The following is a 13,382-nucleotide window of genomic DNA, read 5'->3' on the forward strand; positions in this document are numbered from 1 at the left end:
ATTTGGATAGTTTAAATAGCGCCGTTTTTGTAGAATACTTCCTCAAGGGCGCTCACTGTGAATGAATTGGGGAAAAGATGATGGTGGAAATGATTTTATAAGACATCCATGGATAACTTTTATTAAAAATAAATCTGATTATTTTATTACAGCAAGTTAAAATTGACATTAATTAAAATAATAATAATAATAATAAAACCCTTATCCGCACCCCAATGGTGCGGATAAGGGTTTTATTATTATTATTATTATATTAAAATAATAATAATAATAATAAAACCCTTATCCGCACCCCAATAAATGCAGTGTTATCTTGATCGTTTTACACATGAAGGAAAGGTGATCAGCTCTCCGCTTCAGGTACCAGTCCAGGGTAATATTGAATAAATATGACAGTGAAAAAATCACTTGTATTTATTTTACCCCCCTTGGGAATCGAACCCAGGACCTCCAGAACGGTAGCCGACCGTGCTGACCATTACACTACGGAGGCGGACAGACAAAAATACTTAACAATATAAATACTGCAATTAAAATTTTTGCGGTGAAATTATTTAATGTGACACCTGAGCTTGTCGGCTTTTACAAATTTCAGCTATATTAGGTCTAATATTTGACATGGTTACTCTCATTTCTTCATCCAATTTGCTAAGCTTTTCGCGTTTCTTCGTATTAATATCGGTTAATGTCGAGTAACCTAGCTCACGCAAATATGAAGTTGAAAACTGTAATAAAATGTTCAGTGCCCTTGTGGAGAGAGTTGGGTGATCAAAAATCCAAAATTCATCCAATAATCCAGATTTCGAGGAGCACCGGTTAAGAGTCACTGCTCTAGAGAGGTAGCGAATGTTTTCTGTTTAAAATTTTCACTCATGAATTACAATAAACTATAGTAACCATGAACATAAAGACTAAATCCACTCACGAGTAGGCAAAGGCTATAAAACTAAAGTTGAAGCTATAGTAGGGCCATGCTAAGCGGTGTTGCATAAGCCGCAGCTAGATACAGAGTCACTTGGACGCTAGGTAATTAAAAAAGAGAGATATACGTTTTTGGATACTGTTTCTTTCCCTATTCCGGCGGGTGAGTTCGACCGCTGGCGATGGGAAATGGAATATTTTTTAATTGGAAAAACAAATTTACGTAATTGCGAAAGACAACGCACCGTGTTTCTGCAAAAAACGTGGGGGTATAAGTAACCGAAGAACACCCACTCTAATGTGCAAAGGCAAATAGCCGCAAGTTGAAAACAATACTTTTGAGATAAACGCGTTTATAGTAAACTTTAAATGATGCTTTTCGCCAATACATGTATCAAATTAATACAATTTTGCGGCCACGTGGATAATGAATATCTCGGTAAAGGAAAGAGATAGAGCAAAATCTATTGATAGAGACCAGTTATAAGAATGCTTTGAGCTGCGTTACGCCTAACAGTCGCAACTTGATATACGGCTAGTAGTTGCCTTTACACATTAGCACTGACTTGACTCAAAATACTCTCGGTATTGAAAATGAACTAAATGCGTAAACTCACTGAATGAGATGACAATATTCATTCAGACGAAAATATTTTGTTTTCAAATGTTAAATAACATATTTAGAGTGTTGTTTCGGTTTTTGTTTAAGAATGTCATGTTTTAAGTACTGTCATTTATACTGTTTCATTACATTACAGCAATTCCCTAACATTTATATAAGGAAAATACAATTTATACGGACAAAACTCAATGACGTAAAATTTACGCCAGGCGCCCGCTCAAGGGAAAATTCTCAGCGCACCCGCTGGAAGTTTAACACAAAATGACGGGAAAGGTATTTATACCCGTTCGGTCGATTGATGCTTAAGGAAGGAAATAGTCATTTTACCTTCTGCGCCGGCCTCTTTTCAAAGTCAGAAAAGAAGGAATTGAAGAATTTATTTTGAAAAGAATATTATGTACCAATCTCTTTATTAAGGTCTTCACTATATGTACATAATTATCAAATCCCGTCGCTAGCGGCTCCATGTTTCGCTTCCAAATATCAGTGTCGGTACCAGCCCTCCGTTGTGAACCGCCTATTTGGCCATGGACATATTCCTATTTGCAATCACTCTTTTCAAAGCACCATTTATTTTATTCCCCGTATTCTAGTTAATAATAATAATAATCTTAGATGATTTTTTTATAGCGCCATTTTCGTAAAAAAAACTACCGCAAGGGCGCTTATACAGGTATGGATTATGATATGAAAATGATAATGAGAGAAAATTTAAAAAAATATATTACTGAAAAAAATCTGAGCCTGAAAGCAGGAAAGTGAAGCCGCCGTATTGTTGAGCTTTCTTCTCGGTCTTCTTGGGCTGGAGCATGGCCAAGATGTTGGACAGGACGCCTCACTGTGTAATGGTAATGCCGGAGAGCAGCTTGTTAAGGTCCCGTCATTGTGGATATTCAACTGCAGATGGCGGAGGTGATGCTGGTCTTCTTGTTGTCTTCTTGTTACCCGTTACAACCATATATTTTAGGTATATGTACATTATTCAGAGGTATATGTTGAAATTTGGAATATTTCATTAAAGAACTAGAATATTAGCTGATTAAAGTACAAATAATAAGATATAAAAAATTGATGTAAAATATCTGTGAACAGAGTATACAGAAGAATGTGCAGCAAAACAATGTTTCATAGATGTTCGAATGTTGAAATAAGGAATGAATGCAATGACGTAAGCACTATCCAAAAAATTAAGAAAGGTGTGTTAAGATGGCTCGGACATGTGAAACGAATGAGAGATGTAAAAACAGTTAAACGAATTTAGTCGGAAAAAGGAGCTGAGGAAGACCGGCATCAGCAGGTATGCAAAATACTCTAAAGCGCCTGAGTCGAAATAATCGGCGGGTAAGTGTGAGGAGATGCATGAATGTGGAAGTGGCAAAGGATGTTTGCAAAGACAGAGCGTTATGGCGTTCTATTCTCTTTGCCAGTAGGCAAAGTTAGTTAGTCTCTAACTAAAATTTAAAACGCGTTGTAATTTTGTAATGAAGCCATATTATTTACAACATTTTGAGTGTGTCCAAATACTTGTTCACAAAATCTGGATTATCTCCAATTACAGAAGTTATTTTCATATTATTTTTTGACATCTCATCAAAGATGAAGAAGAATATGGAAGTCTGGGCATTTACGGGGCTGACGACCGTCATAGGCTGGTTTAAGTGATCACTTTACACAAGTGTAACATTCACCAATTCTACCCATTATTGACAACCACACTACTATGACGGTCGTCAGCCCCGTAAATGCCCAGACTTCCATATTCTTCTTCATCTTTGATGAGATGTCAAAAAAGAAGCCACATTATGTTAATGTTATTTCGGCGCCAATAACACTTTTTTAAAGAAAAATGTGGAATTTTAAAATCAGGCGTCATTTCGTATAAAGATGTAAAAAAAACCTGGTCTCGGATAGAGAAAGAATCAGGTGACGTCATATCGTTTAAGATGTGAAAAACGTGGTCTTTGATAGAGAGTGGTGGAAGGTGAAAGAAAGGAAAAATGACCCCTGCTCTTATATACAATATTAAATTTAATAAATACTCGTAAATGTAATAATAGTTTCAATTAAAAATTAGTCGGTTTATTCAATAGGTCGCTATGAGAGTACAAAAACAAGTGTATATGGTATTCAGTCTCCTGTGTGCCAATCTCAAATGGGGTTGGGTGTTCGCCGCTCAGTGATACACACATATCGCTCACTCCTTTCAAGAATGTCATAAATCGAAAAACATGATTTTTAGGAGAACGTTTTTAAAGTTTAATAATATAATATAATGTATTAAAAATAAATATCAAGCCACTTATTGAACTTTTTACTGTGCAACAGATCTTTTCAGGTAAAACCCGAGGGTTTTTTCTCCATTTAAAAAATATTTAGTATTTAAAAAAAAAAATTAAACAATACATTTTCTTAAAAATGCAAAAACAACACTTTCTGCCCTGTAGCTGGTAAATATTAAGTTAAAAATATGCCTCTTTTGGTGGGATATAGTATATTTTCTGAGCATTCCGAAAATACGCACAACTGAAAATTGACGATTTTTTATTTATGACGTTCTTGAGAGGAGTGAGCGATATGTACGTATGTACCAAATACAAGCCGACTCATTATTATTCGATCAGATCGACGACGCGCGGCGCGCGTGGATACAATTTTTCGCCAAACAAATATGTCACAGACAGTCATCTCTGTGGTACGGATTTATCAAGATCTAGGTGTAGATATGTACGAGTACAATACACATACGGATCGTTCCGTATGTAGGTATTTCGCTATTCACATTGAAATGAAATTGCTTCTGATACCTTTATAAATTTTGCTTACCAAGTTAGTTACTAGGAAAACTTGAATGCATTTATTTTATTAAAATTAAACACAGATTAAACCACTTTATCGAGATTTATTTTTATTTACGACTAGTTTCGAAAACGACAGTTGTTTTCATCTTCTGGTACAAATTAAAACCAAAAATAAATTATTAGTTTTAATTTGTACCAGAAGATGAAAACAACTGTCGTTTTCGAAACTAGTCGTAAATAAAAATAAAACTCGATAAAGTGGTATAATCAAGTGTTTAATTTTAATAAAATAATCATCTCATTCCACAAAGTTAATGCCGAATCAATAAATAATATTGAATACATTTATTTCTAATATAGTAGAATGGAGATAATTTTCACATCGCAAAAAGCTGTGCTCATAAAAATCATCGGCTAGAGACCTAGTGCAGGCGAACCGAGAATATTTTTTAAATACACCTATTTCTTAAAATAAACTGTGACACTTGTTTCAAATGATGCGGAATGCATTGAAACACAGTGTCACAGTAGATTTTAAGAAATAGTGATATTTGGAAGTAAAACTTAAATTGAAAATGCCGGATCAATTAATGAAAGAATTAAAAATATTTAAGGTCAAACCTCTGCATAAATAATTTTTTTATTTGTATCGAATATTTCTTCTTTTAACCCTTATACGCATCCAATTGTGCATAGGTAACTGCATCATATTGACGCAGTGTTATCTCTATCATTACTTACATAAAGGCACCACTCACTCCTGCGCTTCAAGCACTAGTCCACGGTAATATAAAATAAATATTACAGTGTAAAATCACGAATATTTATTTTCACCTCCCCACTGGGAATCGTACCCGGGACCTTCAGCACGGTAGCTAAATACGTTAACCATTACACCACGGAGGAGGGCAAGTATTGAACAGACAAGTGTTGGCGAATTGTAAATATAATGGGTAACTGCATAATGAAATTATAAAATAAATAATCTTTCATTTTTTGGGACAAATTGCCAGGGGAAATTTAAAAGAAGAGAAGTAAAAGTTGACGAGTACCTACGGAGAAATGTGGAGTTGAAAAAACAGGCTGGCGTCATATCGTATCGGAAGGTCCCGCAAAGAAAGGACAAAGGACCCTAGCTGTAATATGCATATTATATTAAATTTAATATATTATTACGGCTAAGGTATCGGTAATAATAAATCAGTCGGTTTATTCAACAGGTCGCTATGACCGTACAAGAACAAGTGTATATCCATATCCTTTGTGCCAATCTCAAATGGCGTTGGGTTTCCGCTTAAACATTTCAGGGGTTCACCCCTGCCCTGCCCTTTAGCAGGCGTTCGGGGTCATATGTAGGACAGAAATATTAGCATAGTAACAACATCTCAAATATTAAGACCCTCTGAGGTTAGAAAACGCTTTTTAACAAACGATTCGTTGATTCTGGCTATATTATAATTTTTCAGACAGCACATTATTATTCCAAATATTTCAGCACTCGGAAAATACCATTTTCTACATTTCAAACCTAACTAGAGATGCGGTTTGTAGGTACCTACTCCTTTCGAATAAGCATTATTTTTGTGACCTTCAGTGGTCACCGAACAATGCTGATTCTTGATTCCATAATGCGATTTATTTATTTGAGACATCACATTAATCTTTATCGCCTAAACTGAAAGAATTTTACTCTTATTTATAATTCATCCAATCATCGAGAGTAAGAAAACAATTGCCGATAAAGTAATTTTTCTTCAGTTTGTTTGTCATTATGAATATGTTTTCGAAGAAGAAGAAGTTTTCGAAGAAATATCCGAGATAAAACAACGCATACCGCAATAAGTAAAACACGAGCGAGTATTGGCGAGTATAACCAGTGGCGGTCTAACGAGGAGATGGTGAAGATTTATTTATTTAAAGATTTAAAAGTGTATATATATATGTATATATTTATGTATTTATTTATTTATGTATATATATATAAATATATATATATATATATATATATATATATATATATATATATATATATATATATATATATATATATATATATATATATATATATATATATAAATAAATATATATATATATTTAAATATATTTATATATATATCATCATCATCATCATCTTCTAAAGGCAGATCCTTGTTGTGTCAGCCACTTGGCTCTGTCAGTCGCCATCCTCTTGAGCTGCGAATAGGAGGAGACGTCCATGAGCCGCTTCAAATCCTGGAAGTATGAAGCTCTTGGGCGGCCTCATATATATATATATATATATATATATATATATATATATATATATATATATATATATATATATATATATATATATATATTTATATATATATATACATATATATATATATATATATATATATATATATATATATATATATATATATATATATATATATATATATATATATATATATATATATATAGCGGGAAGGAATGGCAATGGTCGAAAAGGACCCTTTCACACTAGGATCAAATATCGAATAATATATTAATAGAATATCTTAATAGGCCCTCATTCAGGAGTAGATAACTGTATCTTGCAGGATTGTATCCTTGGGTGTGGATGTAAATTTACTCGAATTTGGTCAGTCATATCAATTTGGATTCGATACCATATTAGTATTCAGGAATATCTTGGTATAATGCAGAGATGGGACAATTGATCTAATGAATCTTGCCCTAAAGGTTTTTTCAGATGCTCGGAAGGAGTGTTTCCCTAGAATAATACCAAAAGAGAATATCAAGCAGCCAACTTTTAAAAATCTTAATAAATCTCAATATATGTGTGTATTCGTGGTGTATACAGGGGTATTTTGGATTTTATTTGTTAGGCTTCTGCAATGTGTTGTCGTCTTTCTGTGTCATGTCTACAGCTTTGTGATTGGTTGTGCGTTTGTTAGAATTGTATTTCGATTTTAAAAATAGTATTTGATTGTTGTCAGGAATATTACGCTATTTATGAAAGGGGTCCGTTCTAGAATGTGGATGGAAAATTGTTGTAATGATTGAATATTCTTTGTGAGTGCTTTAAAATGTCTTAGTGTCTGACTGCTGTGGAGGTGTCTGGCCACCGCTGGGCTGGCACTTGAATCTAGCCGACTAACCAAACTAACTGTCTACTAATATCTATCACTGATCGTCCGCACCCATCGGTGCATAGGGCACTGCATCGAATAGATATAGTGTTTACTCGATCATTTATCTTATGACGCAAGGCAAATAAGAGTTAGAGTAATTAACAATAGATTTTATTTATAAATTGTGAATGGTATATCAAGCAGTGTATAGATGTATCACTCAATTTTGGGTACTTTCCTAAAAAAAATGCAGCATAGCTAAATGCGACAGCCCCTGCACTACTGAGGTGGACATATTAACTATAATGTAAATATTCAATATATTGCTATTCATATTGATATTTTAAACCTGAATAATGTTTCCTTCGTGTAATTTGCAACAGTATAACACTAATCTATCTATTTCAGTACCTTCGCACCATTTTAATTAAAAACGGAAAAGATAATAAAAAATGTCAAATAAAATCAGTTTGCCTTGTAAAGAACCACTATATAAACTGCCTTGGAAAATAAGCTAAGGAAATGATAAAAAAAGGTACTCCGCCCCTGGCTGCAAATGGCAGACTTCGTGAGGTGTTTATTTAGCGAAATTCGAAACGCGACATAGTTTGAGCACTGGTGGCTGTGCCGGTCTAATCTCATAACTCAATGCGATAAAAATATACAATAACATTATTATTATTTTGACTAACAACTTGAGAAACGTATTAATGTCTCGAGTCGCAAACAACAGAACCGTTGATTTTTTAACAATGGGTAGGTATTTTAACTTTAGCACGTAGACTCGAGAGAATGACCTAAGACTGAATTATTTTGTACGGACGATAGGATTTCACAAATAATACTGCGTTCTGAACTCGAAGCTCTCAGAATAGAATTATTCAATTTGGATTTGTAAAAAATAGATTCGAAGATTCGAGATAATTTTATGCGCTCCGAGCCTGCAACGGTTCGCGCTCCGTATGTAGAAATCCGCTTCGATCGACGTATAAAATACCTCGTACAATAAATAACTAACTAACTAACTTTAGCAGCATTAATTAAAGGGCAGCATTAAATAAAAACTACATTGGCCCAGCCATTAAAACAAGTTTTGCCAAAAAAAAATTTTCATTCCTTGCTCCAAAAATATTTAATTTGCTGACCGAAACCATTAAGATTTCCAGGAGTGATCAGGTCTTTAAGAACAGTGTCCGTCGATGGTTACTTAACATTGGAAGGGACAAGGTAGAAAGTGAATTAATTAAAGTCCAGGTGTAATTATCACATTGAAAAACCTTAAACTATAAATTATTTTTGTATCTCCTGTATGTTATGTTTATAATCTAATCATTAAATAATAAAAAAATATTTTAAAAATTAAAAAAAATATATATATATATAAACTATGTATTACCATGTTAGTATTCGGCTCAACACAGGCCATGCCTAAAGAGCCGTAATACGTATAATAAATGTGTATATGAAATGAATATGTATATTGAATGCATCTATGTATAATGAAAATAAATGAATAAAAAAATAAAAAAATAAAAAAACTAACCATCAAGCCGCTTCCCCGCAGGGGTAGGCAGAGAGAATCGAACGCCACACCACTCTGTCTTTGCAAACATTCTTCGCCTCTTCTACGTTCATGCATCTCCTCATACATACCCGACGATTATAACGACTCACAATAAATAAATTTTACAATAAATTATTATTGTTATTTTAATGTCCGCCGTGTAATGATCTGCATGCTCGGCTACCGTTCTGGAGGTCCCGAGTTCGATTCCCAGGGGGGTCAAATAAATATAAGTGATTTTTTCACTGTAATATTTATTCAATTTTACCCTGGACTGGTACCTGAAGCGGAGGGCTGATCACCATTCCTTCATGTGTTTACAATCAAGATAACACTGCGTTTATATGATGCAGTGCCCAATGCATCATTGGGATGCGGATAAGGGTTTGAATGAAATTAAGTTAAAGTTACATTCTAATTAAATAAATACCTAATTTCGAAATAGATTCATATCACGGATTCGGTGTGACGTATTTATAATACGTATAAATTGCGAAATTCGAACCTTACCATTGCAAAATCTAATTTAGTTGGCTGAAAAAGGTTTTTTCCCAATTTGTCGATTAGAAAAATATTTTGTCACTGAAAAAATCTATGTAACTTAATAACTAACCGTCACGTCGCTTCCCCGCAGGGGTAGGCAGGGAGAATAGAACACCACACCACTCTGTCGTTGCAAACATTCTTCGCTTCTTCCACATTCATGCATCTCCTCATACATACCCGATGATTATTACAACTCCTGGCCGCTATCAATTATTTGACATACTTGATTGTCCCAAGTTTTCCTCGGTCTCCCTCTGCTTCTATTTCCAATTACATTCACCTCATAATTTTTTTTAACCGTTCTTTCCTCACTCGTACGTTCCACGTGTCCAAACCATCTCAAGACACCTTTCTTAATTTTATCCATAATGCATATCTCAGCCTTGCATTCTTTCCTTATTTCATCATTCAAACATCTATCAAACATCGTTTTGCCACACGTTCGTCTGAGGGATCGCATTCCGACTGCATTCAGTCTGCTTTCACTATGCTGTTTTCTTAAACATAAATATTCCATTTTTAATTAATGTTTTGCTTAGTAAATACCACTATTTCTTAAAATCTTCTGTGACACGTTTTTCGATGCATTCCGCATCATTTTCAAACACCGTAATTTACTTAGTAAAAATGGATAGATTTTTAGGATTAGACTGCCGAATCAATTAATGAAATCATAAATATTTCGTTTAAAAGGTTATGATATTTAAAAAAAACACCAGAAATAACAAATACGTCAATTATCGTCCACTTAACTTTCTTACACTTCCAAGGGAGAGAGAAATAAATCCTAGTTTTTTTTTGCTAGATTGTTTATTCTGGATAAATAAACCTAATGAACGTTTGCAAATGGTACACAAGTTTAAATGTGAGTCAAATCGGGTTTAACCTTTGTTTGGCAGTGAGACTGCGAGCGCAGAGAGACCTGTCAATAAGTGTGAAACTTGGAGGTAAATTATTGCTGCCACTTTACTAAATCACCGGCTGCATTGGACCTAATATTTTTTATGCACGCGTCATTTCGCAGACGCGTCGTTATTTTTACATTTCGTCAAAAGGAGCTTTTTTACAACATTTGTGACCTTCGACAGTGCTATAAGGTTTTATTTTACATAACATCTCGCGCTCGACTAACTAACTATTTGCAATAAAAAATCAAATCAAATTTAAGTTCTTTCCACGAGTGCACGAGTCTGGTTTCAGTTTTATCCCTTGATAACTAGACGCTTAATATGAAAGCCTCAAATTACTAAAAAATGTAGCGAATATATATATATATATATATATATATATATATATATATATATATATATATATATATATATATATTGTTTATTAACTAGATATTTCTATTCAATACTAATAATACATCATATTCTAGTTACACTGTGCTTCTTCAAAAAAGAGAATAAGCTATTGTGCTTGGAGAGGAACTTATGCTGAATATTTATTTAATGTACTCATTTAAGGATATCTATAATATGATACATTTTTTTGTTCCGCGTGTATAAAAGGCTTTTTTTAGTTATTTAATATCTTTTTTATATATATTATTTAATTATTTTTTATTTAAATTTAAATCTATTCCCAAATATTTCTAGTTTTGTTAGCAACATATATTAGATTCTTAAGGACGGACGTATATATATATATATATATATATATATATATATATATATATATATATATATATATATATATATATATATATATATATATATATATATATATATATATATATATATATATAAAAGATATATATAAATATTGGGTACCAAAAATATATCTTCCTCTCCTTCTTCATCTTGTTGTAGGCCTTGTGGCCTGTTTTTAAGAGGGATTCCCAGCTATCGATCCATCTCTTTGGTGGTCTGCCCGAGAGTTGTCTACCATGGGGTTGGTCGTACAGTGCAATGAAGGGGAGTTTGGATGGTTCCATTCTCCTCACATGCGCATACCATTGTATCCTTCGATGCCTTCCCCACCTAACGACATCTTCGATCTCGCATATTTCCCTGATCCTGGCGTTTCTTATTATAATCTCGAAGACTCTTGCCTGATTTGCTCTTGGAGTCTTCAGACACTCTAAGCGCGTTTTTTGTGCCAACGGTATCCGCTCTACTTTCGATCCCATACGTCATGGTGCGTCGGACACAAGTTTTGTAAATCTCGATTTTGCTGCCGATCTTCATCTCAGGATTTTCCATATATAATTTTTCAGGCATCCTGAGATGGCTGCAGCCTTGTTTACTAGCCCCATCACTTCGCATCGCAGATCCGTGTGAGTATGAAAGAAAAAAAATACATTTAGTATATTACCAAAGTCAGGATAATTTCATTACTATTTTTAGTGCATACTATAATATTATATAACTTAGTAATGCAACACTCGAATGAGTCGCATTTCAAATTGCAGCTTAAATTTCTAAGTTCCATGAATTTTATTTAGATAAACATCAACGCATATGTCGAGCAATATGATTCCACAATTCTAGAATGTCATTATACAACTCGGTATAGAGATATGCATAATGTGAACGCTTTTTATAAGCATTACTTTGTCGCATACATAATTATATTATCTTCATTGTTTTAACGATGTGATAGAGGGAAATATATGGATTTAAGTGCAAAAGTTCGAAGTAATGTACTACGAGAGGCGTTTGTATATGATAGTTATTCTCGGTTTTAATATGAAAGAGTACGTAATATTTTTTTTAAAGTAAGTAAAAACAATAACGGAATGAATAGTAAATTACCTCGAAGTATCGTACGTAGTATTAATACCGAATTTTAACAAACACATCACTAATTATACACCTAAGTAACTTCATTGCTAGCTAAGAATCACTGAATTGTATAATCTTAATTACACTACAATTCACTCAAGAATTAAATTATACTAACCTTAGTGTCGGGTTGTGGTCCCGTGGTTAGTGTCGCGGACACTTAAGTCAGAGTTTCTCGGTTCGAGCCCACACTACCACAATTTGATACCTCTTTCTAATAATGAGCTAAGCGGCTCATTATTAAAAAGAGACTCACAGAAATAGTATGAAATTGAAATATTTGTGTAATTAATAAAAACATTTTTTTTTAATTTAAATTAAATAATTAATCATAAAGCGTAGTAATAACTCAAAATTAGAAATAGGCTATAAAACTTATAAAGTTGGAGCCTAAGTATGAACATGATAAGCGATGTTGCATGAGCCGTAGCTATGGTAGTCATTTGACGTTAGGTAATTCCAGGAAAAATCGTATCCCTAATCATTGTGTAGCTGAAACACAAGCAAGATGAGTCATATCGCGCAGTCATAAACTCGAGTACCGCGCCGCGCGCCGTTATTAATTTTCTTACGAAAAGATGTCGGAGGTTTAGGGATCTACTCCTTTATAACCTACTACCATCATGCCGTTTCCCGCAGGGGTAGGCAGAAAGGATGGAACGCCACACTCGAAAAGTGATCCATTGGATTCAAGAAGGGCAGAGGGAGCATAGAAAATGACGACCTGCCTGGTCATCCAGTTGGATCACTAATGAACGGAAAGTAAAAACGATTTAAAAAATATTGGAGGATCGCCAAAAGGAATGTAAAAAGTATAGTGGAGATTATTAACCTATCCGCCAGTACTATTGTTCTATTCTACACAATCGCCTACACATCGCTCACTCCTTTCAAGAACGTCATAAATCAAAAATCGTCAATTTTAAGCTATGCATGTTTTCGGAATGCCCAGAAAATGTACTATATCCCAGCAAAAGAGGCATATTTATAAATTAATATTTACCCGCTACAGGGCAGAAGGTGTTGTTTTCGCATTTTTAAGAAAAG

The sequence above is a fragment of the Brachycentrus maculatus genome, unplaced genomic scaffold, assembly GCF_059751285.1.
Source record: "Brachycentrus maculatus isolate JH-2025_06_01 unplaced genomic scaffold, ASM5975128v1 h1tg000837l, whole genome shotgun sequence".
NCBI lineage: Eukaryota > Metazoa > Arthropoda > Insecta > Trichoptera > Brachycentridae > Brachycentrus > Brachycentrus maculatus.